Source organism: Gymnodraco acuticeps, unplaced genomic scaffold (assembly GCF_902827175.1).
Source record: "Gymnodraco acuticeps unplaced genomic scaffold, fGymAcu1.1, whole genome shotgun sequence".
NCBI classification, from domain to species: Eukaryota; Metazoa; Chordata; class Actinopteri; order Perciformes; family Bathydraconidae; genus Gymnodraco; species Gymnodraco acuticeps.
Genome location: NW_022989953.1, coordinates 739,113 through 764,073, shown reverse-complemented (window position 1 = coordinate 764,073; position 24,961 = coordinate 739,113). Strand labels below are relative to the sequence as shown.

Here is a 24,961-nt window from a genome sequence, read left to right as displayed (position 1 = left end):
TCATGGGAATGATGTTGAGCTTACAGGTTCCTTCTAGACAAAGTCCTCAGCATGTCCTCTGATATAAACGCCAGAATCCAGAACTGACGAACGATAAAAGTCGTAATGAACAGACCGGTGCACAAACTCAGAATATGTAAAACATTTTTTACGTGGATTAACTAAGATCCATGTTTACACTTCCAGTCCCACTCTGCACCACAAATTATTCACCTTGCATCCTCCAGGTAAAGGTGACCGCTAGCTAGCATCGAACACAATGACCACGTGCGTTATGGTGTGTGTGTGTGTTCAGCTCAGGCTATGACTGAAGTCAGCAGAAAATCGGGTCACCCTGTTTTTTCCCCTCCAGCTACTTTTACATATTTACTTTTACATCAATGTTTTTTATTACATTGATGTTTTATGACTCGGTGGTCTCCAGTGTGATCTTCTTTGCTGTAGTGTGTTGGGGCAGCGGGGTGAAGACAGCTGATGCCAACAGACTCAACAAGCTCATCAGGAGAGCAGGCTCTGTCCTAGGAGTGGATCAGGAGTCGTTGGCAGTGGTGTCGGAGGGGGGAATGCTGAGGAAACTTCTCAGCATTCTGGACAACGGGTCTCACCCCCTGCATGCCACACTGGTTTCCTACCGGAGGACTTTCAGCCATAGACTGAGATCACCGATAACCGATAACCACCACACAGCGCCACAGGAGGTCTTTCCTCCCAGTGGCCATCAAACTCTTTAACTCTTCACCCCTAAGTAAAGGGCACTGAGAACTTCCACACCAACACTATGTGCAATATACATATCAATATAATAACCATCATTACAATACACTCGCTGCTATATATAACAATGTGCAATATTATTATTATTAGTAGTATTAATAATGCTATGATAACGTGAAATTTACGTAACTGCCACTACGTTTTATTTTTTGCACTACTAACTACTAAATACTGCTAATAATTGCATTGATTGTGTGACCATCTATGTTTCTATGTTTCATGTTGTCTGTGGATGTTTAATTGCTCTTTTTGCTGCACTTTTAGTGTACAGTTTTGCTGCTGTGTTTATTGTGTTTATTGTATTTTGTTACTCTGGCACAACAATTTCCTTCGGGATAAATAAAGTCTTATCTTATCTTATCTATTCTCGTCTGTACCTTTACAAAAGCAGTTTCATGGAGCCCTGACACACACACACACACTCATTTTGTTGTTACTTATGCAAATGTCCTACATTTGCATTTAATCTGGACTTCATGTTGACTTTGTATGCCAACTAGAATGTGGTTGGTGCTATCTGAGAACACGGTTACACTTCAATGACATACCAGCTATTTACAAAGCTTCCCTTTACTATAAATAGATAATGTGTGTTTATGTAGGGGTGCAAACATGTGCATCTGACCACAGCAAATGTTGCACACTACCTGACCCATCAGCCTTTATCGTTGGTGCAAAGCTACGTCAATACAAATGCTTAGTGTTTGATTTGTGCTCTGCCTCTTCTCAATTGAAAGGCAGCACTGACAGTGCTGACCCTACCCCGCCCCCCCCAGCCTGTAATCTTAAGCCCACATCCGTCACTGTGACCCCTGACCCTGCCTTTCACCGCAAATCATGTGACCAACCTTACATTTCAAAGCCAGCGCCAGCATGCGGACGGCTGCTTGCTGCTAGTATTCTCCTCCTGTACGTTGCTACCTAGAGAATGAAAAGTGAACCTGTTGCCAGTTCTTTTAAAATTGTGCTTCGGGAAAGAAGATACGATATAAGGACATCAATCATGTGATGGAGAGGGAAAGACAACCTCGTCTTATTTCCGGAAGGCCTAATGACACCCTTTGCTGTGCCAAAATGTGAAGTGCTCTTTCCATCTCTGAACCTAATTAGGCCGATGACTCAGATCAAGTCCCTTAAGTTTAAAAGACGAATAGTTCATGTCTCCTGAGAGAGAAATGCGTTCAGTGTTTTCAAATTCATTTTAGGATGTCATTTATGGTTATAGGAGGGAAAACTATTATCAAAGCAATCATTAGATGTCCTTCATTCACAACATAGCAATTCCCCAGAACTGTTTAAAAAAGTATCCAAACACAAAAGGACTGAGAGTATCTGCTAATCCCAAGGACAGCGGATCCACGCAGGAAAACACACACAAACACCCACACAAAACGCACTTATCAGGGGTACGTTGGAGGAATGCAGGCTAGGTTTGGCTGCCCTGCTGTGGGATTAGCGTGTGTTTGTATCAGTGGGTGAACTGAAGGAACCCTCTGTCCACACCAGAGAATGCAAACGGCTACGGCTCAGGGTGGTGACCGTTATCATACCGTCCCATGCAAATAGCTCAACAATGGAGTGCAGCAGAGTTCAGTGTTGTAGCCTCTTGTGAGTCAATGTGGCTGATAACGTGCCTCCCCAGACTGTGGCTCTCCAGTAGCTGAGAACCTTTTGTGTCAAGGTGAAAGGACTAATAGGAGGGAATGCAAACGCTAATGAGTTCCAGTCAACCATGATAAAGACCGTTTACATTTAGTTAATAGAGCAGTCACAATTTTAATTAGGTTTAATCAATAAACAGTTCATTGCTGTAAGATGGTATTTGTGATCAACAGAATGTTGTTACAGGCAAGCATGAAATCCTGTTTATAAAATTGCATTTGTGTGCTCAGGTATTCAACTCAATTGAACTTACCTATTTACCTTGTATTTTAAGTCAATAATATATATTTACTTACTTTCATTTTAGCCAAATGTAAGGGAAATGTTCCTATAATCATGATAAGGTAAGCACTTTTTAGTTCAACGTGGCTTGAATTCCACTTTCCATTAAAAGAGAAACAGCTGACCTTTAGCTACCATTAGCTGTCACAAAACGGAGGTTCAGGTCATCTCATACGCTACAATGAGCTCATCACATTCAGAGGCAATTCATCATGCTTGAATGACAGCAGCTAGAAACCCCAAATGCATGACTAGAAATGTGCCATTACAAAGAAATATGTTTCCTTCAGTTGATTCTATGCTGTGCATTTACACCTCTTGTATTTAACACATTGAGGGAAGACGATAACAGAGAGTGTGATATAAAAGCAAAAACATGATGAGCCACAAAGGAGTTATTTCACAAAATTATACTCACCAGCCAAAGAAGCGAAGCTCAAAAGTGTAAATGACATCTACAGATTTGCATTGGAGCATCTCATCTATTTTAGCGGCTGCTCACACTCTTTATCCAATCAACACACTCCGCTCACTTGCAGAGCACATCTGCACTGACTCTGGACCACCTGCTTTAACTCCATGCTCCAGAGTCTGACTCGGTTTTTAGCCTGCTTCTGTTTGTGTCTCTCCTCTCTTATTTAGCCCACCTCCTTTTGCATCCCTCCCATGATTCTCACTCCCTCTCACTTGTGCCTCAGCCTGTTGTAAGGGGGGAATTGGGAAACTCCCAAAGCACATGAGGAATCCTGTCCGTCTGTGTTTGTCTCAAAATGACATGTTTCTGCCCCTGATTTGATCTGAAACACACACACGTTTTAATAGGCACACAAAAGGTGGTTAGAAAAAAAAAGCATGAATTGATATAATCTCACAACCCCACCCCTACTCTCACTATCTTTAACCTACCCCTGAAAGTTCTTTATTATAGACCCTGACCCAGTATCATGTTCAGCCGCCTTATCAGGGCCGGGCCAGCACTCCCCCCTCTCTCATTACCTCCCCCCTGCAGCCTAGTCTTAGTTAAGCCCATACTCCTGCATGACTGCTTGTCCATGGACTGCTTTAACCCTTTTCCTGGTTCACCAGCTCAGCCAGCAATAAGCCTATTTGAGTAGACACGTACATGCACACACACAGCGCATACTTACACTCAAGATTGTTTGCACGCACGGCACGCACGCACACACACACACACACACACACACACTCACACACCATCACTCAACCCCCGGCTGGCTGCCATGTCGGTACCCCACGCCTGGAGGCCAGGACCAGCCCTCTGTAGAAAGGCTTTTAATTAGATAACAGTGAGAAGGGGAAAAAAAGTGGAGCGGAGGGAGCTCTAGAATGGGGAGGGTGGTTAATGGTGGGAGGGGAGGGGTGTCCAGTAATGCCATTAGACTACGGCAGGCTTTAAGGAATCCCTGTTTCTGGAGCCCAGAGGCAGATCAATATGAAGACAGAGTGGAGAGCGGCTGCTGGCAGCTTTCTCTCTGCAACAGGAGCGGCTTGCCTGGAATTAAAAGAATTCTGAAAATCCCTTTTTGGAGAAAAGCCTGGCCCGACCCGCTCAGCGAGGACTTTGCTGACTCACCAAATATGTCCTACCCCTTTAAAAATATGTTGTCCGGATAAATCCGGAACATAAACAAGCACACATAAAACTAATGAAGTCACGCCCATCTACTTCCGGTCCATGGGACCTTATTTCGGAAAAATAATGTATTGAAGTCAATGAAGAGAGAAAACGTATCTTTCGATCCCGTTTGAATTGTGCCATGAATTACACATATGATGTTTGTCAATCTTAACAAATAATTTCCATGTCAAAAAAGTCACAGTTTTGTCGTAAAACTGTTGAAAAATACGCAACTAGAAAGACTACAAATCCCAGAATCGCGTAAGTGATGTCACAATTGTTTTCCTCCACTAAGAGATAGATTATCTATATGGCGCTGATTTTAGCTATCTATATGGCGCTGATTTTAGCTATCTATATGGCACTGGCTAAGATAAGATAACGTTAACAAGATGCCTGTGTGCTTAGTACCAGGTTGTTATCATACCAGCAATGGGTCTTGCTCGTTCTTTCGCTTCCCGTCTGATGAAAGGACCACGAGTGGCTGGATCAAGTTAGCTACCTAGCTAGTAGCTAGCACATTAGTTAGCATTACAGCCTTGTCATTTTTATTAGCCTTAATATAAAGTAACATTAAGTAACCCAAAATGTTAAACAGTAAGAGTAGTAGTCATATTTCGTGAACCCTTTGAAGAGTACTGTCACCGGTGTGATCATTCTATAATACACAATTTAAGCCCGGGGGAGAAATGCTAACGCTAGCATCGGCGATCGCCGATCTTTTCTACTTCATGCTATCTGCACAAATGGTTGACATTAAACATTAAAAAGACCATGCAGTTCAGAGAGAATCAAAGGAAGGCAGGCAGGCAGCTTTGCATGACATTCTTCTGGACGTGTTTCATTGTGGTGATAGTGAGGGTAGTCAATCGTTTTGTTGACAGTAGTGACGGCCATCTTGGTGACGTGTGTTGTTGTGAGAGTCTGCGAGACCAGAGATGTAGTTCATTGAGCGTTTCACACAAACAAATGTGTTACTTCACAGTTTTACGACACATTTTTATTTTTTTGACTTGCAAAATTATCTTTTAAATCAGGGGTGGGGAACCTTTTTCCTCTCAAGGGCCATTTCAATGTTTTCAACATCGTCCGAGGGCCGTACAAATTATTGACCTCTGCTTAAAAATACTCATTTCACCTTTCTTTCATGCTGTGCAAAGAAAAAGCAACCTCTTAATCCAGATATCTTACCATGACTCGTGCATGCATGCACATGCACAGTTGTGGCATGACCACCAAAACAGAAAGTTATGGACACAAGATGTGTGCAAATGTATTTAGTTTCCTATCCATTTAAATGGGGGGGACCTAACCTCTTCTAGGGGGGTCCGGGGGCATGCTCCCCCGGGAAGATTTTTTTTTAAATGTTGAAGTTAAAAGCATCAATCTGGTGCACTTTGAGAGCAACATTAGATCTATGGATACATCTCTCAACATCCAGATGAAACATAACTGTAAGCAGATTTTCTTTTTCTTTATGGATATTTTACAAATCACTCTCCTTTTAAACTGTATTCTTGTTTATTAATAACAACTTTTTTTACTGTCATATAGTATTTTATACCCGTTTAATTTATTCTCTTATTTTTTTATAACTATAATGTTCATATAAAGATGTGCCTTTACCTCACTGGTTGTAGAAAAAGCTTCTTATATTCGTTAGCATAGCTAGCTAACCAGATGCTAATAACAACAAAGTTATTGACTGTATGATCAGTATGACAGATCGCCACTGGGCTTACAACTAAGACACAGCCACGCAAAAACTGCAGCATGTGTACGGCTCCTTATGGGTAGCCTACTGCAATTTTTGGAAGTGCCGGAGCGGAGCTGCGTTCTGGTGCTCCCCGAACTACACCCCTGTCAGACGACACATATACCAGGTGAACATGGTGATTACACGTTAGGCTTGTGTTGTGTTCAAGGACCCTGACCTTGGCCAGGAAAAACAGGCACTCACTTGTTTAATTATTTTGCGGTCTAGATTTGTTTAATTTTTTGCGTGTGTTTATAAATTACCTCGAGGGCCACACCAAATGGTCTCGCGGGCCGTATACGGCCCGGGGGCCGGAGGTTCCCCACCCCTGTTTTAAATTAACAAACATCATGTGTAATTCGTGGCACAATTCAAACGGGATCGAAAGATAATCTTTCTCTCTTCGAAATAAGGTCCCATGGAGCTCCCCCGGAAGGGGAGGGACTTCGCCACTCTATAATGCCCTTCCTTGCAAAGATATATTATATCAACGGTGTGCAATCACACACCCCAAGTACAAATACGCATATATTTAAGCACACACACTCCTAGTTGTCTATTAATTAACTAGTAATGGAAAACTGCAAAATAAAATAAAAAGGTATTCACATTAGGGCTGCACGATTTGGGGAAATAATCTAATTGCGATTTTTCTGACAGATATTGCGATTCGATTTGCGATATTTGTTTTTAAGTGACCCAACGGAAGTTTATTGTAAAATGCGGCCATATCTCCGGCTAGGAAGGTCGCATCAACATGCTCCCGTCTCTAGCACCCCCGCAGCCCGAGCTACGAGTGAAAGAACTAAACTTACATGAAACTTCCGTTGGGTTGCTTTAAAGCCAAGCTTCAGTTTAAGATTCACCCTGTAATAGAAACATGTGATGGAGCATTACTAACCTGACTCAGATGCTTTGTTTCACCAAACCATCTAAGAAAGCTCCATTGGAAGCCATTTGGAAAGGGCAGGCACTTTCAAAAATACTTGGCAGGTGATTGGATCAATCCGTCTATCACCTTCTATCATGGGCCACTTCTGATTGGTTAACAATGGCTGGTAAATGTGGAGCACAGCACTTCTGATTGGTGTGGATGACTGACACACGAGAAGAACAAAACAAAACAAACAACAAAGAATTTGCAGGCTTTGCGATTTGATAATTGCAGCATTTAAAAACGTGATTTCGATTTAAAATCGATTAATCGTTCAGCCCTAATTCACATGACGTGTGGAGTTTTTCAGACAACTGTACTTCCCCAACCAGCCTACAGCTCTTTCTACCAAAGGCTCTGTTGATACATACAATTATCCTGCCCCAGAACCTTTCAAATCTTCAAATTGTTGTTCTCAGATGGTTGTTAACATAGTGTACTTGACTATAGCTTTTGCTAGAGATGCTTTAGCAATCTGGGCAGGCGCAGAAGGCTTTAATTCCACGTTAGCCTTTCCACAAACCAGACTTTCTTCAGCACTGGCCAAACCCTACGTGCCCATAATAAGCTACAACACACTGCTCTCCGCTTTGATAAACCAAGGAAACCAAAACAGTGTGTCAGAAATAGAATTCAGGGGCCACTTCTCTTGGCATAGCAGCAGGATCCCAATAAAGCCTGAATGTCACCCACATTACACATAGCAAGAAGGATGAGACAGATCAATCACTCATTGTGTGCTCTCCCAGCAAATTAACCTTTAAGTAAATCCGTGACGTTGATGCTTAAACACAGAGCTTCTACACATACATAGCTTTTAACATGTAGCGCCCTCAGGATTAGCACTACTCCAATGGCCATAAGAGCACATGACAGTTAACAGTCTCCAGGAGTTGAGGACATAAGATAGATTGTCCAAGAGTCTTCTGTAGTCCCTAAAGGCTCAAGAATCCTATCAGTGGGGTTTTTTTTACGCAGGGCCAACTGTTGCACACCGCCACAGGACTGTCTCAACTACCTCGCTATTATTTATAATGAAAATGTAATTATGCAATGTTGAATCGATCCTTTAAGCTGCACCACGAGGCAAACGTGGTGCATCCCAGGCCTACACAGAACTGTTTAACACGTTTGTTCTTGCGTCTGAGAAGAGAAGAAGAACTCGTAGCAACAAAGATAACTTCGGTTTCTAGGGTTTTTCCTGCGTACCGGATTTCAGGACGGAAACATGTGACACTTTCAAAATCTTAATGAAAATTAGACGAGATATGCAGGGTTTTCCCCAAAGAATGCAGTTTCTATTTTGATATGGCTGCGCATATATGTAGTTAGTTTAATTAATGTAAGGCAAGGCAAGGCAAGTTTATTTATATAGCACTTTTCAACACAAGGCAATTCAAAGTGCTTTACAAAAAACGAAAGACATTAAGAAAAAGACATTTAAAATCAGTCATTAAAAAGAAAAGCTAATAAAATAAACATTAAAAGAAAAAATACATGGATAAAAGTTTCAGTGCAGTCTAAGATATGAATAGTTCAATTAAAAGCAGCGACAAAAAGAAAAGTCTTCAGCCTGGATTTAAAAGTAGTCAAGAGTTGCAGCGGACCTGCAGGTTTCTGGGAGTTTGTTCCAGATATTTGGAGCATAATAACTGAATGCTGCTTTACCATGTTTAGTTCTGACTCTGGGGACAGAAAGCTGACCAGTCCCTGAAGACCTGAGAGATCTGGGTGGTTCATCATTTAGCAGGAGGTCGGAAATGTATTTTGGGCCTAAACCATTCAGTGCTTTATAAACCATCCATCCATCTTCTCCCGCTTATCCGTGGTCGGGTCGCGGGGGTAGCAGTTCCAGCAGAGAGCCCCAAACTTTCTTTTCCCTGGCGACATCAACCAGCTCTGACTGGGGGATCCCAAGGCGCTCCCAGGCCAGCGAAGAGATATAATCCCTCCACCTGGTCCTAGGTCTACCCCTTGGTCTCTTCCCAGCTGGACGTGCCTGGAACACCTCCCTAGGGAGGCGCCCAGGTGGCATCCTAACTAGGTGCCCGAACCACCTCAACTGGCTCCTTTCGACGCGAAGGAGAAGCGGCTCAACTCCGAGTCCCTCCCTGATGACCGAACTTCTCACCTTATCCCTAAGGGAGACACCAGCCACCCTGCGGAGAAAAACCCATCTCGGCCGCTTGTATCCGCGATCTCGTTCTTTCGGTCATGACCCATCCTTCATGACCATAGGTGAGGGTAGGAACGAAAATGGCCCGGAAGACCGAGAGCTTTGCCTTCTGGCTCAGCTCCCTTTTCGTCACAACGGTGCGGTAAAGCGACTGCAGTACCGCTCCCGCTGCTCCGATTCTCCGGCCCATCTCACGCTCCATTGTTCCCTCACTCGAGAACAAGACCCCGAGATACTTGAACTCCTTCACTTGGGGTAAGGACTCATTCCCTACCTGGAGTGGACAGTCCATCGGTTTCCTGCTGAGAACCATGGCCTCAGATTTGGAGGTGCTGATCCTCATCCCAGCCGCTTCACACTCGGTTGCGAACCGATCCAGTGAGTGCTGAAGGTCGCAGACCGATGAAGCCATTAGAACCACATCATCTGCAAAAAGCAGTGGTGCAATCCTTAGTCCACCAAACTGCAGACCCCCTCCCCCATGACTACGCCTCGAAATCCGATCCATGTATATTATAAACAGGATTGGTGACAAAGCGCAGCCCTGGCGGAGGCCAACCCTCACCGGAAATGGGTCCGACTTACTGCCGAGGACCCGGACACAGCTCTCGCTTTGGGAGTACAGAGATTGGATGGCCCTGAGTAGAGACCCCCTCACCCCATACTCCCGCAGCACCTCCCACAGTACCTCCCTGGGAACTCGGTCATACGCCTTCTCCAAGTCTACAAAACACATGTAGACCGGATAAGCGTACTCCCAGGCCCCCTCCAGGATCCTTGCGAGAGTAAAAAGCTGATCCGTCGTTCCACGACCAGGACGGAATCCGCATTGTTCCTCCTCAATCTGAGGTTCGACAATCGGCCTGACCCTCCTTTCGAGTACCTTAGAGTAAACTTTCCCGGGGAGGCTGAGTAGTGTGATGCCTCTGTAATTGGCACACACCCTCTGATCCCCCTTTTTAAATAGGGGAACCACCACCCCGGTCTGCCACTCCTTCGGTACCGTTTCCGACTTCCACGCAACGTTGATGAGACGTGTCAACCATGACAGTCCCTCAACACCCAGAGCCTTCAGCATTTCCGGGCGGATCTCATCCACCCCCGGGGCTTTGCCACTGTGGAGTTGTGCTTTATAAACCAGCAGCAGTATTTTGAAATCTATTCTTTGACACACAGGAAGCCAGTGTAAAGACTTCAGAACAGGAGTGATGTGATCCACTTTCTTAGTGTTAGTGAGGACTCGAGCAGCGGCGTTCTGAATCAGCTGCAGCTTCCTAATAGATTTTTTAGTGAGACCTGTGAAAACACCATTGCAGTAGTCGAGTCTACTGAAGATAAAGCATGGACAAGTTTTTCCAAATCCTGCTGTGACATTAGTCTTTTAATCCTAGATATATTCTTTAGGTGATAGTAGGCTGATTTAGTAACTGTTTTAATGTGACAGTTGAAACTCAGGTCAGAGTCCATGACTACACCTAGATTTCTGGCTTTATCTGTTGTTTTGAACATTGCAGACTGAAGCTCAGCGCTAACTTTTATACGTTCTGACTTGGCTCCAAAAACCATTACCTCAGTTTTATCTTTGTTTAATTGGAGAAAGTTCTGACACATCCAGTCATTGATTTGTTCAATGCACTTACTCAGTGTTTGAATTGGAGCATAGTCTCCTGGTGAAATTGTTACGTACATTTGTGTGTCATCTGCATAGCTATGGTAACTTATTTTGTTGTTTTTCATTATCTGAGCCAGTGGTAGCATGTAGATGTTAAAGAGAAGAGGCCCCAAGATGGAGCCTTGAGGAACCCCACATGTCATATTTGTCAACTCAGATGTGTATTTACCTATAGAAACAAAGTTGTTTCTGTCCTTTAAGTAGGATTCAAACCAATTTAGAACTATTTCCGAAAGTCCCACCCAGTTTTCCAGTCGGTCTAGTAATATGCTGTGGTCAACAGTGTCAAACGCAGCACTGAGATCTAATAATACTAACACTGAAGTTCTGCCACTGTCTGTGTTTAAGTGGATGTCATTGAAGACCTTTACAAGAGCAGTCTCAGTGCTGTGGTTTGGACGAAAGCCTGACTGGAACACATTGAAACAGTTGTTTAAATGCAAGAAATTACTCAACTGTTGAAAAACAACTTTTTCAATGATTTTACCTAGAAATGGGAGGTTTGATATGGGCCTGTAATTGTTCATTACTGAAGCATCTAGATTATTCTTTTTTAAGAGCGGTTTAATGACTGCAGTTTTCAGGGTCTGTGGAAAAATACCTGAGTGAAGAGATTTGTTTACTATATGAAGTAGATCTGAGGCCATGCAAGGCAAAACATCGTTGAAAAATCCTGTTGGAATAATATCAAGGCAGCAAGAGGAGGATTTCAGAAGTTGTATAATGTCCTCTAGGTTTTTATCATTAATCTGATGGAATTGTGTCATGGTGTCTGAATTGATTTTAAGTGGACACAGAGACAACACATCTGCTGTTCCTGATGCAGAGGCACTGACTGCTTGTCTGATTTCCTGAATTTTGTCAGTGAAAAAGGAGGCAAAATCATTGCACGCCCTGGAAATTCAGAGGCTACTGACACTGGGGGGGTTAGTTAGTCTGTCGACGATAGCAAACAAGGCACGTGCGTTGTTTTTGGTAATGATGTCAGAGAAGGACGATTATCGTGCGTTTTTCAATTCCAAATTATAAAGGCCCAGTCTCTCTTTATAGATTTCAAAGTGAACCTGGAGATTTGTTTTTCGCCACCTGCGTTCAGCTTTTCGACATTCTCTTTTTTCTGTTTTCACGCTCATGGCCTTTCTCCATGGAGATATTTTCTTGCCAGACACTTCCTTTACCTTAGTTGGAGCAATGGCATCTATAACATTTTTAATTTTTGAATTAAAATGATCTACTAGCTCATTTACTGAGATGTTAGCAGGGGCAAGTGTGGAAGAAAAATTCTGAGTAAACATTTCCCTAGTATTTTCAGTTAAATATCGCTTTGTGGTTATCTCTTTTTGAACATTTTTGTGAACAGAAATAGAGCTCTTAAAGAAAACACAGGAATGGTCAGACAGTGCAACATCAGTCACCACAACCTTAGAGATATTCAGACCCTTTGAGATAATTAAGTCCAGAGTGTGCCCCTTATTGTGCGTGGGCTCCGTCACATGCTGAGTCAGTCCATAGCTATCAAGAACACAAAACAGTTCTTTAGCCCCTCTGTCCTGGGGGTTGTCAACATGGATGTTAAAATCACCAACAATGACTAGACGGTCAAAGTCAATACATACTATAGACAGCAGTTCAGTAAAGTCATCAAAAAAGCTTGCACAGTATTTGGGTGGTCTATAGATATTTAGGAACAGAGCTCGAGAGGAGCATTTCAGCTGAAGGGCCACATATTCAAAAGAATCAAAGTTTGTAGACATTTATAAAAAGAATAACCTTGGAAGCACAACATGCTCTGTACATATTTTATCTCATTTCAAACAACAGTTAAATAATACATATAAGCATCACATAATTACGCCGAGATTTAATTTAAACCCTTTTAAATCAAATGTAGTTAGATGCGACATCTGACATAGCTTTAAGTAAGCGTAAGCGCAGACAGATTCAGACGTTGATAAGAGGAATGAGTGGAATTCTGAAATGGCTGCAACAACATAAAAACAGTGGTGAAGCAAAAATAACAGAACAAGATCGGGGTCTGAAACAGCTTTAAATGCTTGTTCAAACAAAAGACTCCAATAAAAAAAGAACCATTGTTGCATTTTAAGGGACCATTTTTTCGTGCTGATGCTGAAGATATCCCTCACGGCCATATTGCATTTAAGGGTCTTTCACGCCCTGTTTAACGCAATACCCATAAATATATTGGGCAGCCCTACCTGACTGTTTGTGCAGACATTTAAAAAATGCAGCAAATGTCAAAGAAAGCATGGAAAAGAGTAGCAGTATGGAGTAACAGGAAGTAGAGGGCTGAAAGACATTAAGGATGGAGGAAATGGTGCCAGCGAGGCACTTCCAGCTGTTTATCAAGAAACTCAACACACCAAGGTCATGAACCCTCCAGCTGCATGGATACAGTTAATACTGCAGAGCAAAGAGGACTGACAGACTTAAGGACAGATGGACATCAACAGGTCCATCTCCTTTTTCCAGTTGTTGTCAGAGCAGTAGTGGGCCCCAAGGCACAATGATTAACGCCTCAGTCAAATGCTACACAAACCAGATGGTAGAGATGGAGAAGAAGGGCAAAGTCCGTTCTCTCCCTCTCCAACCAGCAGCACACAGAGGAAGGACTGAACCCACACACACACCGTCACCCAACACGCATGCTTAATCTTGGACACACAATTACATTTACATACATTTAAATAAACATACTGTCCACAGTCATGAAGTGTTCTGCAGCGACATTGTAATCACGTTTAATGCAGCCTATACAGTATGCTTAAACATGAAAACAGCAGCATAAAACACAATTACACACGCGTTTTACAACGTTACTATACTTGCATTCACAACCCATAAATGAAGACTAAAAGGCAGAAGGCTACCCGGGGCGTGCTGGGTAAATAAGAAATGTCAGTCATCAGCTCTACAAGACGGAAAGCTTGCTACCAAAAGAAACATGTAATCAAGACAAATCTTTCCTTCGTTTAACATCCTGTCCTCTAAACCTCGGACAGGACGCTCCAAACAACACAAACGAAACATTGTTTACCATCATCTTGGATGGAACAGCCCATTAGATGTGGCTTTGTGCATCTGTTTGTGTGTTGCGCATGAGCAGCAGCCTTTTCACACATATGTGAGCCCATCATGGCTGTTCTCCAAGACTGCTGTGTAAAACATTTCGGACAAAACACTGAAGTGGCAGGACGAGGCATCAAAGCACACACAACACATATTGACTCAAATCATAAGCTTGATCCTTTCACAAGGCTCAGAGTATCTCACATATCAAAGGTCTCGCTCAAACACTAAATAGCATCCCTTTCAGCTTGCTACATGAAAGAGAACACTGTGGTGTCTTATAATATGCCGTGTTCCCATTCACAGAGACAAACTTCAAAGAGGGCTTATACAAGTTGGAAACCTTTTACTGTCTCTCTCGTTTGGTGATTCCTGGTAGCTTTAGTAAGACTATTATCAGCGAGGTTGCAGGGTCATTCATAATATGGCACACTCTCCAGCCTTCTTTAGATCAGCTTCTTCACACACTCTGTGGGGCGTCTCTGGCTTCAGTCAAAGACAGAGTGTGAATATGTATTACAAACATCTGGCCAAGTCCTTATCACCATGGGAAAATGTCTCGGGACAAGCCTGTGTTATCCCCGCCCCAGGGCCCGTCTCATCTGGACTTGGACTGTGGCTCAGCAGCCATGTCAAACTCTCAAGTAGCCTTTCTCATTACTGGTGAATTACGGAAAAGCAATAGGCTCGTTTGCCGTGTGTTCCCCTTTCTTGTGTGAGAGCTGGACCTGAGGCTGTTTTGCCTCCAATGCCACGCAGTTCCTTCCACACTTGAACCACGTGGGCAGAACTAAGTAAGGTCGGTCAATTGAATTAGGAAAGCAGAGTGAAACAACGCAAATAGAGTCAGACTGTTGAGTCTGTTGTTCTCCTTCTCTAAAAGGAAGTGAGCACTGCCCTTGTGGCTACACTTTTCCAAAAGTGTAGTTAATAAAAGAGGATCCATGCTTATAATAAACATATACAAAAACCAGACGCAAGGCACTGATATAAGATGTGTTCTTACTCTGAACTTGTTTGACTTGTAGAGTTACACTCACGTTATGGGTTTACTTCAAAAGAGTATACTGCACTGATTTAACATTGCATTCCTATAACATTGCTGGACTCTCATTGCACAGCGCCTACGTTAACCACAATGCAAGGCAAACGCCAACAGTTTGGTCTGAGAGTTAGGTTTGTTATGATGGTAGCTGCTACATTTGCAACCATCCCTGGGATTTATGACTCAAATGTATGAACACAAGAGGAAAAAGGAGCAAAGAAGAGACGTGGTTCTTGGTGACTCCTGAGATCAGTCAGAGGCCATTTGGAGCGAAAAAATAACTGATAGGAAAAACACTCTAATGGCCGATTTGACATGAATAAAGCCAGACAGAACATTTTGAAAACCCTTTCAGAGTGCTGTTCCAATGCCTTGGATACCCAATTTGACATGACAGTGATAAGTGTATGCCTCAGTATGGTTATAATGGAGTTTAGAACAAAAAAAGCACCCATCATATATTCTTGTGTTGCACAGAGAGAAGGAGGATACATTTAAGTAGAGACTAGGGCTGTACCCGAATATCCGAATATCCGTTCGTTGGAGTACTATTCGGGTTTCAATTTCGTTATTCGGATATTCGTTTTTTTCCCAGTTTTTTTTGGCAGCCGCTTTGCACTGCGGCTGCCAAATAGAATTTATTGAAATCTCCAATATCAATGTAAGAGCTTGTGCCTCTTCGGGGTGCTAACACATAACCATAAACGTTATTGTTTACTTTCTCCGTCTTTATATGTAGATATTACTTTTTCTCCTTTACATTGTTTCCATAGCAACAACAACTTCCTGTCAACAGTGCTAACTCTCCTTCAAAATAAAAGCATGTCCATACAAAATAGGAAGCCAAGCCAAATTACACTTAAGACATATACAACTGCAACGAAAGTAACAAACACAATGCAATATCCTTTTCAATTTCAAAGAACACAAATTGGGTTAATACATTAACTATAAAACAACAATACTGTAGAATAACAAAATGAATCCCGTGAATAAACCGAAATACACGTGTTGAAGCGGTTCGCTGCTGACCCCGCCCGCGCAGGCTGAATATTCGCGGCTGATTACTACTGAATATCCGGAGCCCGAAAAATGGTATTCGGGACAGCCCTAGTAGAGACCACTTCATTTTCCAGCATTACCAAATGACTGCCCCTTATATGTTTCCCTCATTTACTTAATGATTCTGCTTCTAGAAAACTGTTGTGCACTTGGCACATTTCACCCATTGTGTTGCAGTACATTCAAGATTAAATGACAAAAATACAAAGCAACAAATTAGGACTAGAGAGAAAAGCAGTTGGCCAAGCAAGCCACTAGAGAACTGAACCGGTGCCAGCGCACCCACACACGCTGGCATGGGGCGATTTCATGCAAAACTGAAGATGAGATTCATATTTTCAATCAGAGAACCCTATATTAAAAGAACAAAGATAACCAAAATGGCTGAATTGAATATGCCATCACCCTCTCACAACAATTAAAATCAACCATGGTCCGAGGAGTAATCCCTGGGTATTCCTGACAGAAGTTCAGCCACGCACATCCTGATCAGAGGACTTTCATGAAGGTGTATAAAATATTAACTTAAAGGAGACCTATCATGCTATATTTAAATGATATAGTGTATGACCATACCTATATAAGGTATATTTATACATTTTATTTTTCAAAATACCAAACAGATCATTTTTTAGCCATGCCTCGTTTCGCTCATTTTCGCTCTTTTCCAAGCCTGTCTTTGAAAATTCTGAGCAGCAGCTGACCACGCCCCCTGCAGAAGAGGGGGCATGAGCCGGTGAGAGTCACGTTAACATGCTTGCTGTGATTACGAGTGTGGAATAAACATGTCATCTCAGAGCAATGCATGTGTTCAAGCGTATTATCAATTTGATCCAGAGACTGACCCTGAAGCAGCGGAGGTTTTGGTGGAGGTGCAAAGATCTCGGTTGCAGCAGGACGTTTCTGAATGGTTAGTTGACAAGCTGTTGTTCCTATTTATTTTACTCTGTTACGATGCTTGCTACTTATTCTGTTCATATTTTGGCTAATTAGCAAGAATGCTATGTGTACAGTTTATAACTTAGAGCTTGTAACGCAAAAACAGCGATACATATATATATTTATAAAGGGAGACATTCATATTTTCAGCATATATACAATGGCCTCATTGCGTTTATTAATAGTTTAGTCCTTTTCTTCCAACATCGTGCAACAACCGTTGGAAAGTTCAATAACTTAGGGTGATAAAAAGTATAACTCCAACAACACCTCAGTTGTCAGCAATGTGTGTAGTTTCATGTGTTTTTTAAAAGCTCAGTTATTGACTTCTTTCTACAGGTGTACATGTGCAAATTGCGCCACGATGCCTTCTGAACGGAGAATGTGTGCTGCATGGAGATACCACAGGTAACATTTTTGATAGCTTCACTAAGTTGTCTGTTTAGAGAATACATTTTTAACATGTCATTCAATATATCTTTATCACACTAGGTGTCAAGACGGATGCAGGAACTTGAGGACTCTATAACCTGTATGGTGGACCATCCTGGATTGGAGCCTGTGTGCCTGAATGTGTTCTCCCTGCAGAATGCATTGAATATTTACAGAGCTGAACATGGTGGACTACAGTTGAGGCAAATAGAGCAGTGAGTGGTTTGTTTCTTTTGACTGAAATTGTAAAACGAATGCTAATATTGTTCATGGAAATAAATACTGGTGTATATGGCTTTATGCAATCTTTCATTGTACATGTACTATTATATATATATATTATTACACAGCAATGGCATAACACACCCATGTGTACGACAAAAAAAGTCCACACACAACCTTATGCTTTTGAAATCAGAATATTCTTTACCCATCCAAACATGAATAATCACGACACATTTGATATCAACTCTGAACTTTATTGTCAAAATGAACGGTTCTTTGAACCCATAAAAAAAAACGAAATGTACTTGTATTTTGTATAAATTACACTAAATATTTTTTTTAATGATTTCAGGCGTCACAGGTATCTAGCCTACAGAAGCTTTGTGAGCTGGTGCTGGGGCTTCCTTGGACGCAGGATCAGAGTGGTGATTCCGGCCTGCGTTGTCCTCAGGGAGGCAGGAGTTTCTTGATCCGCAAAATGTCTATGTTGGGTTCAGACAGTCAAATTGAACCGTGTAGCATACCCGGCGATGACCTCGTCCCTGTCAGGTCGCTCATAATGGTGCAGGGTCCACAAAGACTTGGTCGAAGATGAGGTCCATCAAGTTGGCCACGTAGCCTGTGCAATGTTAAAAAAAAGCACAACAAAAAATGTGGTTTAGATTAGTATATGCATGTAAAAAACTGAAAGTTCTTTCTAATTTTATATTTGTAAATAGTTGTATAATAAATATTTTAAACACTTACGGAATGTGGGGTCAGTCTTTACTGGTTTTGCTCTGCATTCTCCCTTCCTGGCCTTTGGGAACTGCAGTTTATACAGAGGGTTTCCAGGGGATGTAGTGGCTTGTGCACGCTCAGCGTTTTCATTGTAGTGCAGGGCTGCCAGGTACAGTCTTTCATTTCCGCCATGAGAAAAAAAATGTAAATAATAGCAAAGGATGTACAAATTGTCACTAATTAGTAAGTATGTGAGGTGCTGGCCTGTAAAGAAGAAAACATAGTTGGAACAAAATCATCTCAATTTAGTATTCAGGATGAGAAAATACTATTTGGATAAATATAGTCTGAAATCCCAAAAGATGGGGCTTAAAACTCTCTATTTAGCAAAGCTCTTTGCTTAGCCTTTTCCAATCTGAGTTAGTTTTGAACCGTAACGTGCATGCTGTGTTTCTGACTCAATACAGATGATGTGTTGGAGAGGGGCTGAGCTCAGTAGACTGACTGTAATGAGTGCTAGCCACTAATTAGCCTGTTGCTAGGTAAGGCCTTGTCAACAACAACATACCAACGGGGCTTTAGCTCCGTTTTACTCGTGGTGTGTGTCCCCCCTCGCATACATACACACAGTGTTGTATCCTCACACACCCCCATTTATATTCATGTGCGCAACAAGTAAACACACAAAAGCTTTTACATATAACGCTGCAAAAAACGGCATGTCTCATTAGCGTAGCGTAGCTTAGCTTACAGATCTGATCGTTCTTAGAGACTACAATCACAAAAGCTTTTACATATAACGCTGCAAAAAACGGCACTTACCTACAGAAGATTACGTTTGTTATTATAACTTACTCAATATGATTTTAGAGGATACAAAATACTAATAAATAGGAGAATAAATACTTGTGTTATCGGCTAGGGCGTGGCTTTACAGCCTTCACACAGATGGCCATTACGGCAGTATGTCTGAACATGTTAGCAAATGCCTGATAATTAAAATAAAAGACAAAGCAAAGACTGCGGAGCGTACAATATAAAATGTTACAAAAACATATAAACACCTAACCGATTACTATTTGGGTTTGAGGCGACATTGATACGGCAAAGCTACATGCTACATGCTACAAGCTAGAGATAGCTTTATCAGGAAAAACACCGCTAAATAAAAACTTACAGCTTCAAAATTGGATGTGTCCTCACTGGCCTGCTCCCGGATGGTTGGTATTGATCCCGGCAATGCACGTGGCCGTGGCTCATTCCCCTGATAGGTGGAGAGTTGACCAATAAGCAGAGCACGTCTCTTTGTGACGTAGGAAAGTGTTGAAATCTGGATCCGTTTTTTTCAGATCCGTTTCAGCCACTTTTTTAGAGATTTGGCGAAGGAGGAAAATAGAGAGGGTTGTGTTTTCTGACACTTGGTGAGTTCCCTGGAACACCGGGGACACATATTCATGTATAAAAGACGTCCAAAGGTGCATTTTGCATGATAGGTCCCCTTTAAACATTGCGGTATTAACTTGTTTGATACTGTTTCGTTCTCAAAAACTAGGTGAATGCATCTTACATTGATAACATATTTCAGGACTAAATGAATAGTAAGAAAAGGTTTACAGTATGGCGATAGACATTGTTATCCCTGTATTATGATACATATCCTAAATGCTTGCCAATATATAGCCCTAGGTGTGCATGTAATGGAACAAATGACTTAACTGGAGTTTGTCAACGCTCTTGAATAAAATTCTTTGTCACGGCATTAAAATGGAAACTGGCTGATAACATTCTCAAATAACAACAGTGGAAAAGTTACCATAATGTCACAAACAATGAAAACTCTGAATGATAACAATGTCACAGAGGTGACATTCCTTGGTGGTAGGGATGCTGTCATCTTTTATTTGAGCTACAGCCCATTAGAGAAGCCAATAGGCGCTCATCTCTTACCTCATTCACACCAACGGTGTTTCAGGGCCGGTTCGGAGCTGGAGCTTGAAAAGCACCGGGTTTTCCTGTTCACACCGCAGCGGAGCAGCCTCTTAGCTCCGGAATCCGGTTCGTTTCAAGCACCAAAAAATTGTCCGGCCAGAGCAAAAGCACCACATACGCCATGCTTACGTCGAGGCGGGGGCAGGGGCAGGATCAACTCCTGAACAACAACAAGAAGCCCGCGTTTTAGCCAGCTTGTACACAACGATGGAGAAAACTTAACAAGCAGCAGTGGTCCACTGAAGAGACCAGCTACCTACTGGGAATCTGGTCTTCCGAAGAGGTACAGAGGAAGCTGGAGCACAATCGGCCATTGTTGTTGTTGTCGGTGTGAGGGGTTTCCGCAAGGTTTGGCTTTATGAAGCAGGCACGCAAACGGTTACGTCATGACGCAAACGATGACGCAATGACGCAGCACCAGTCGGACTCTGGGCGGTGTGAAAAGAGCCTCCGCTAAACCGAAGAACCGGTTCTGAACCTGAAAAGCTCTAGCACGGAGCTTGAACCGGAGTTGCTTTGGTGTGAATGAGGTATCTGTGAGCTGGCTGCAGAGCACTATTACAGGGAAACAGTTTGGACTTTGACCTTGCAGCCTGCAGAGAGCTGGGAACAACTTATGCGCCCCTCTGCCTCCCATCAGTGAGAGATCCCGGAACCAGACAGGTTTCTTAATATTCAGCCCTTTCCCCTGCTGTTAGTGAGTTATGGCGCTCTAATAATGTGCATTCCAGCACTTGCAAGATGTTCCCAGTCTGTGCGCAGGTGTTGCTTTGCCTTTGATTGGTGTTTGTTGTACTCCAGGGGGAAACATATACGGGACAACAAAAGTAACTAACTTTTTTCCCCCCCATCAACTTTCTTTTACCGTTACATGTTTCTCCCTCCTGCTGTTTCAACAAATGAGCTCAGTGTTTTTACAATGATTAGCACTTGAGGGACACATTCACTTCAGCAGGCAATGTGCAAAGCCCAAGTGGTTTGAATGTTTGCCTATGGATATCAACAAAATACAGAATTCAGATCCTAGAAATGAAAATAATTGAAGTTCACACAGAGACAGAGAAACCCGACAGCATGGATTCTGTCAATATAAAGCCAACAGCTCAGTTTACATAAAACCCTCAAGGCAATTGGTCCGACGTAAGTGCAGACAAGTTTTCATCTAAACTGACAGAAATTCAAAAAAGGCAATATAATGCATAAAACTACGGAACAGTGACAACTAGGATAAATCTCCTGTGACAACAAGAAGTATAGAAAGACACAGTTTAGATTATTGGAGCACTAATCTGACCAAACTAGGACATGAAAAGCAATGTAAAGAAATCGGATTGTCACGGGAGCCACACAACAGCACTTTTCCCACTGAAGTGAGTGTCTCCTGCACTTCTCTGATGTGAGAGACAACCATTGAACAGATCGCATACCTGTGATTGTTCATGGCTACACACGATCCGAAAGCAACAGCAGCACACAATGCTTTGAAGAGGACAGAGCTTAAGAGAAAGGGGGGGAAAAGCCAAATACCCTTCCAGCAGAAGCTCTTCAAGCCCTCCCCATTGGCTAAAAAGAAAATCACACCCACCACATAATCCACTACCTGCCTTCCAGAACATATGAAGAAGTGTGATTCATCAAGGTGTTCACAGCGCAGAGAAATAGAAGCGAGAGATAAACGGCCTACGAGTGATTAAAACTGCAAAGCCTTCAGTCTGCCTAAGTAGCTCGGTGTCCTCCTCGGCGATGGGTGATTATCGTGCGCTTGGCTTTGGGGAATGTGAGATTGTCAGAAAGCAGTCGGAGAACAGCCAGCTGGTCTAGCCACATCATCCTGGGTGAAGCAGCATTTCCATCACCGTGGAGCAGATGAGCTCTACAAACTCCTCCTGGGGCAACACTTAGAAAGTAGTGCGCGCTAAGAATGCGGCTGCTGCTCTGAGATCAGAATGACTGCTAGTCACTGATCATTCATTACTGCTCATATTCTTTTGCATCAAACCTCAGGGATCTCACGTGGAAACTAGTTTTGCGTATACTAGCAGAGGACACAATCTGACTTTGTATCATTTTAAACCAAAAGAGTTTGGGTTTGTAAATGAAATAGTGTCAAGAGAAGAGCTGGCGGGGCAAATAAGGCTAAAGAGAAGAGTCTATTTTCAGGGGTAGAATGAATAACACACTTGAGTGGACCATGGAGAGGGGAAAGAGGTCTTTGTGTAGCGGCAGAGTCACGGTCATGGTGACAATAAAAGTCTCTCTGTCATGGGTTAGAGCGGTTTAACCTTTTGATCCGCTTCCTTCTTAATGTGGTCTTTGAATCTTGAAGGGTCTTGTACAAGTCAGAAAACACATTCAAACAAGCAGGGAAACTTTTAGCTCAGGACTGCAGCTTGAAGGAGTTTACTTAGTACAACATGTAGTTTACATTCTCTAAATAAAGTCATTTACATCAGACAGAGGCTTTTAAAAGTGAGACGACACTAAGGCAATGTGATTCTTATTGAAAGAAATTTCAACAGGGTGAAAATAAAGTGACAAAAGTATGTAGCATCATCTTTTTGATCACAATTGTGTCAATTGCTTTACAAATAAATGATATATAGATGGTAAAAAACAATTAGTAGACAGTATTTAATACACGATTTTAAAATGTGAGTCACTCTAATTTCGCCATTAACATTGGTTAAGTTCCTGTGGTACTTGTTTGTGCTGACAATCACAACATTAAAAGAGAAGAGATATCAGTGAGTAATCCGTTTCACAAGGAAGTTGAAGATTTGTACAAAAAGAATACATGGAAATTGTGAAATAACTGTCGGAGTCATTCATCACAACAAATGCTGACGCACTGTTGAACAAAACAAGTTCTGGGGAAAAGTGTTTCGAAATTGGGACCTCAGCCAACGTTTTCCAATCAAGCCTTCTTAAATGCAGCACAATCTTTTTTTATTTTTTTATTTTTTGCCATGAAGTGTGTGCATCTGCATCTCTGACTCTCAAACCTACTATTTGAAGCTTCTAAACCCAACAAAAAACAACTATAATTTAAAGTGCTTTATGCCACTGCCAGTTGGAATAGTTAGGGAGCCACTTTCCAAAACAGGGTGTCCTGAAACGCCTCCACCCCCATATAGTCATGTGTCAAAACAGCGGGGTTCTCGTCAACACAGCGCCAAATGTTTACAGCAAATCAGACCAGGGCTTTCGTGTGGACGGAGAGAGGAGGTTATAACGGTCGCTAAGCGTGTGTAAAGTTAATGCCACCATGGCACTTGGCATCACATCAGTGTGCCCGAAGCCTGGTGGAAGAGCAGCAGGCAACCACGCAGAGTGGAAAAAACTTCCAGAAAGCACCATGCTGCTGGACCCTGGCTACTCTACACCTTTCAGCCGCAGGCTCGAACCAAACACAATCACACGCATCCATTTTCAGCTCTGACAAATTACTGTTTCTGACGTCGTATGGATTAGGAACAATAACCTGCGACACACGCCGACGCTTTGGTCAATATTTAAACCCCTTTTCAGCTTTTTTCGACGCGGTCCACCGTTAGGCAGCCACATACAATGAATAAATTGTAACCCACACAGCGACCGTCAAGTTATAAAGTGGCGAACTGCGTACGGTATGTGTCTTTTTAGCAAGGCTAACGATGTGTAGTAGCAGTCAAATACATATGTTACTCCATTGAATCACTCTGTTGATTGCAACCTCACCTTAATTTAAGTGCAGCTCCGGGAAATCCGTGCAGCAACTTGCTCGCTCGCGACGTATGGCTGTTGTTCAACTTGTAGAGAGCCAGACTCCCAGCTGTGACACGGCTGTCAAGCTGCCTGCTATTACAGATATAACTTCCGGTCTGGACTTTCAAAATAAGTGGACCGAAAGTGCTCGCAACTGGCGCCTTTTGACTGAATAACAACTTGTAATACTGGAACAAACAACACGGATAAATACTTTGAAATGCATTAATACTAAGCTAAATAAAGCCGCACATGATATGTTTTGTAATATTTATTTCCATTTTGTAATGTTTATTATTGCCTCACACTCACACAAGCTTTTATTTCTTTAGCCAGAAAGATGGCAATTTCCGGTACTTTCAAAGCCGGTGAAGTGAAGGAAACGACCGTATAAAAACTGTTATTTAAAGGTCTTCTGATATTATTAGACCTATTTAGTCACCATTTAAAAAAATACACATCTTCTTCACAGCTTTGTACTACTTTTTCGTTTCTATCTCTCTACTCCTATGATGCATCCTTCCTGTATTTACCTTGTAAACAATACGTCTCACAGGTCATCCCACTTATTTTACAGAAAGAAAGCGCACTTTCTAATTTACTTAGATACATGTCATGGCTTTGGATCATTACATGAAGGCACACCTTATCCATGTGGGGGAAAACAGATAATGTCTTCCCATGACTATCCCTCTTTTCACTAGCTTCTGCACTATATTCTGGATTCATATCATGCTGTTTTTGTAATCTTACGCATTTTAATCATTAGTGAACCATCAAAATGTTTTTCCTCCTTTAATGTCCGTGTGGGCCCACCAGATTG

The 24,961-nt window shown here is 42.3% G+C and overlaps 1 protein-coding gene across 2 annotated transcripts in view; it reads right to left on the bottom strand.

The window, feature by feature from the left end:
* LOC117542787 (solute carrier family 45 member 3) overlaps positions 1-24,217 on the bottom strand; it is a 54,303-nt gene extending 30,086 nt beyond the window's left edge. Inside the window, exon 1 of one of the 2 annotated variants that reach the window (XM_034210630.1) lies at positions 24,112-24,217. The gene's annotated coding sequence lies outside the window, so the exon portion shown is untranslated. Of the gene's footprint in view, positions 1-3,136; positions 3,359-24,111 lie in introns of those variants that run through there. The other variant, XM_034210631.1, reaches the window with a different exon arrangement.
* Positions 24,218-24,961: the final 744 nt, after the last annotated feature.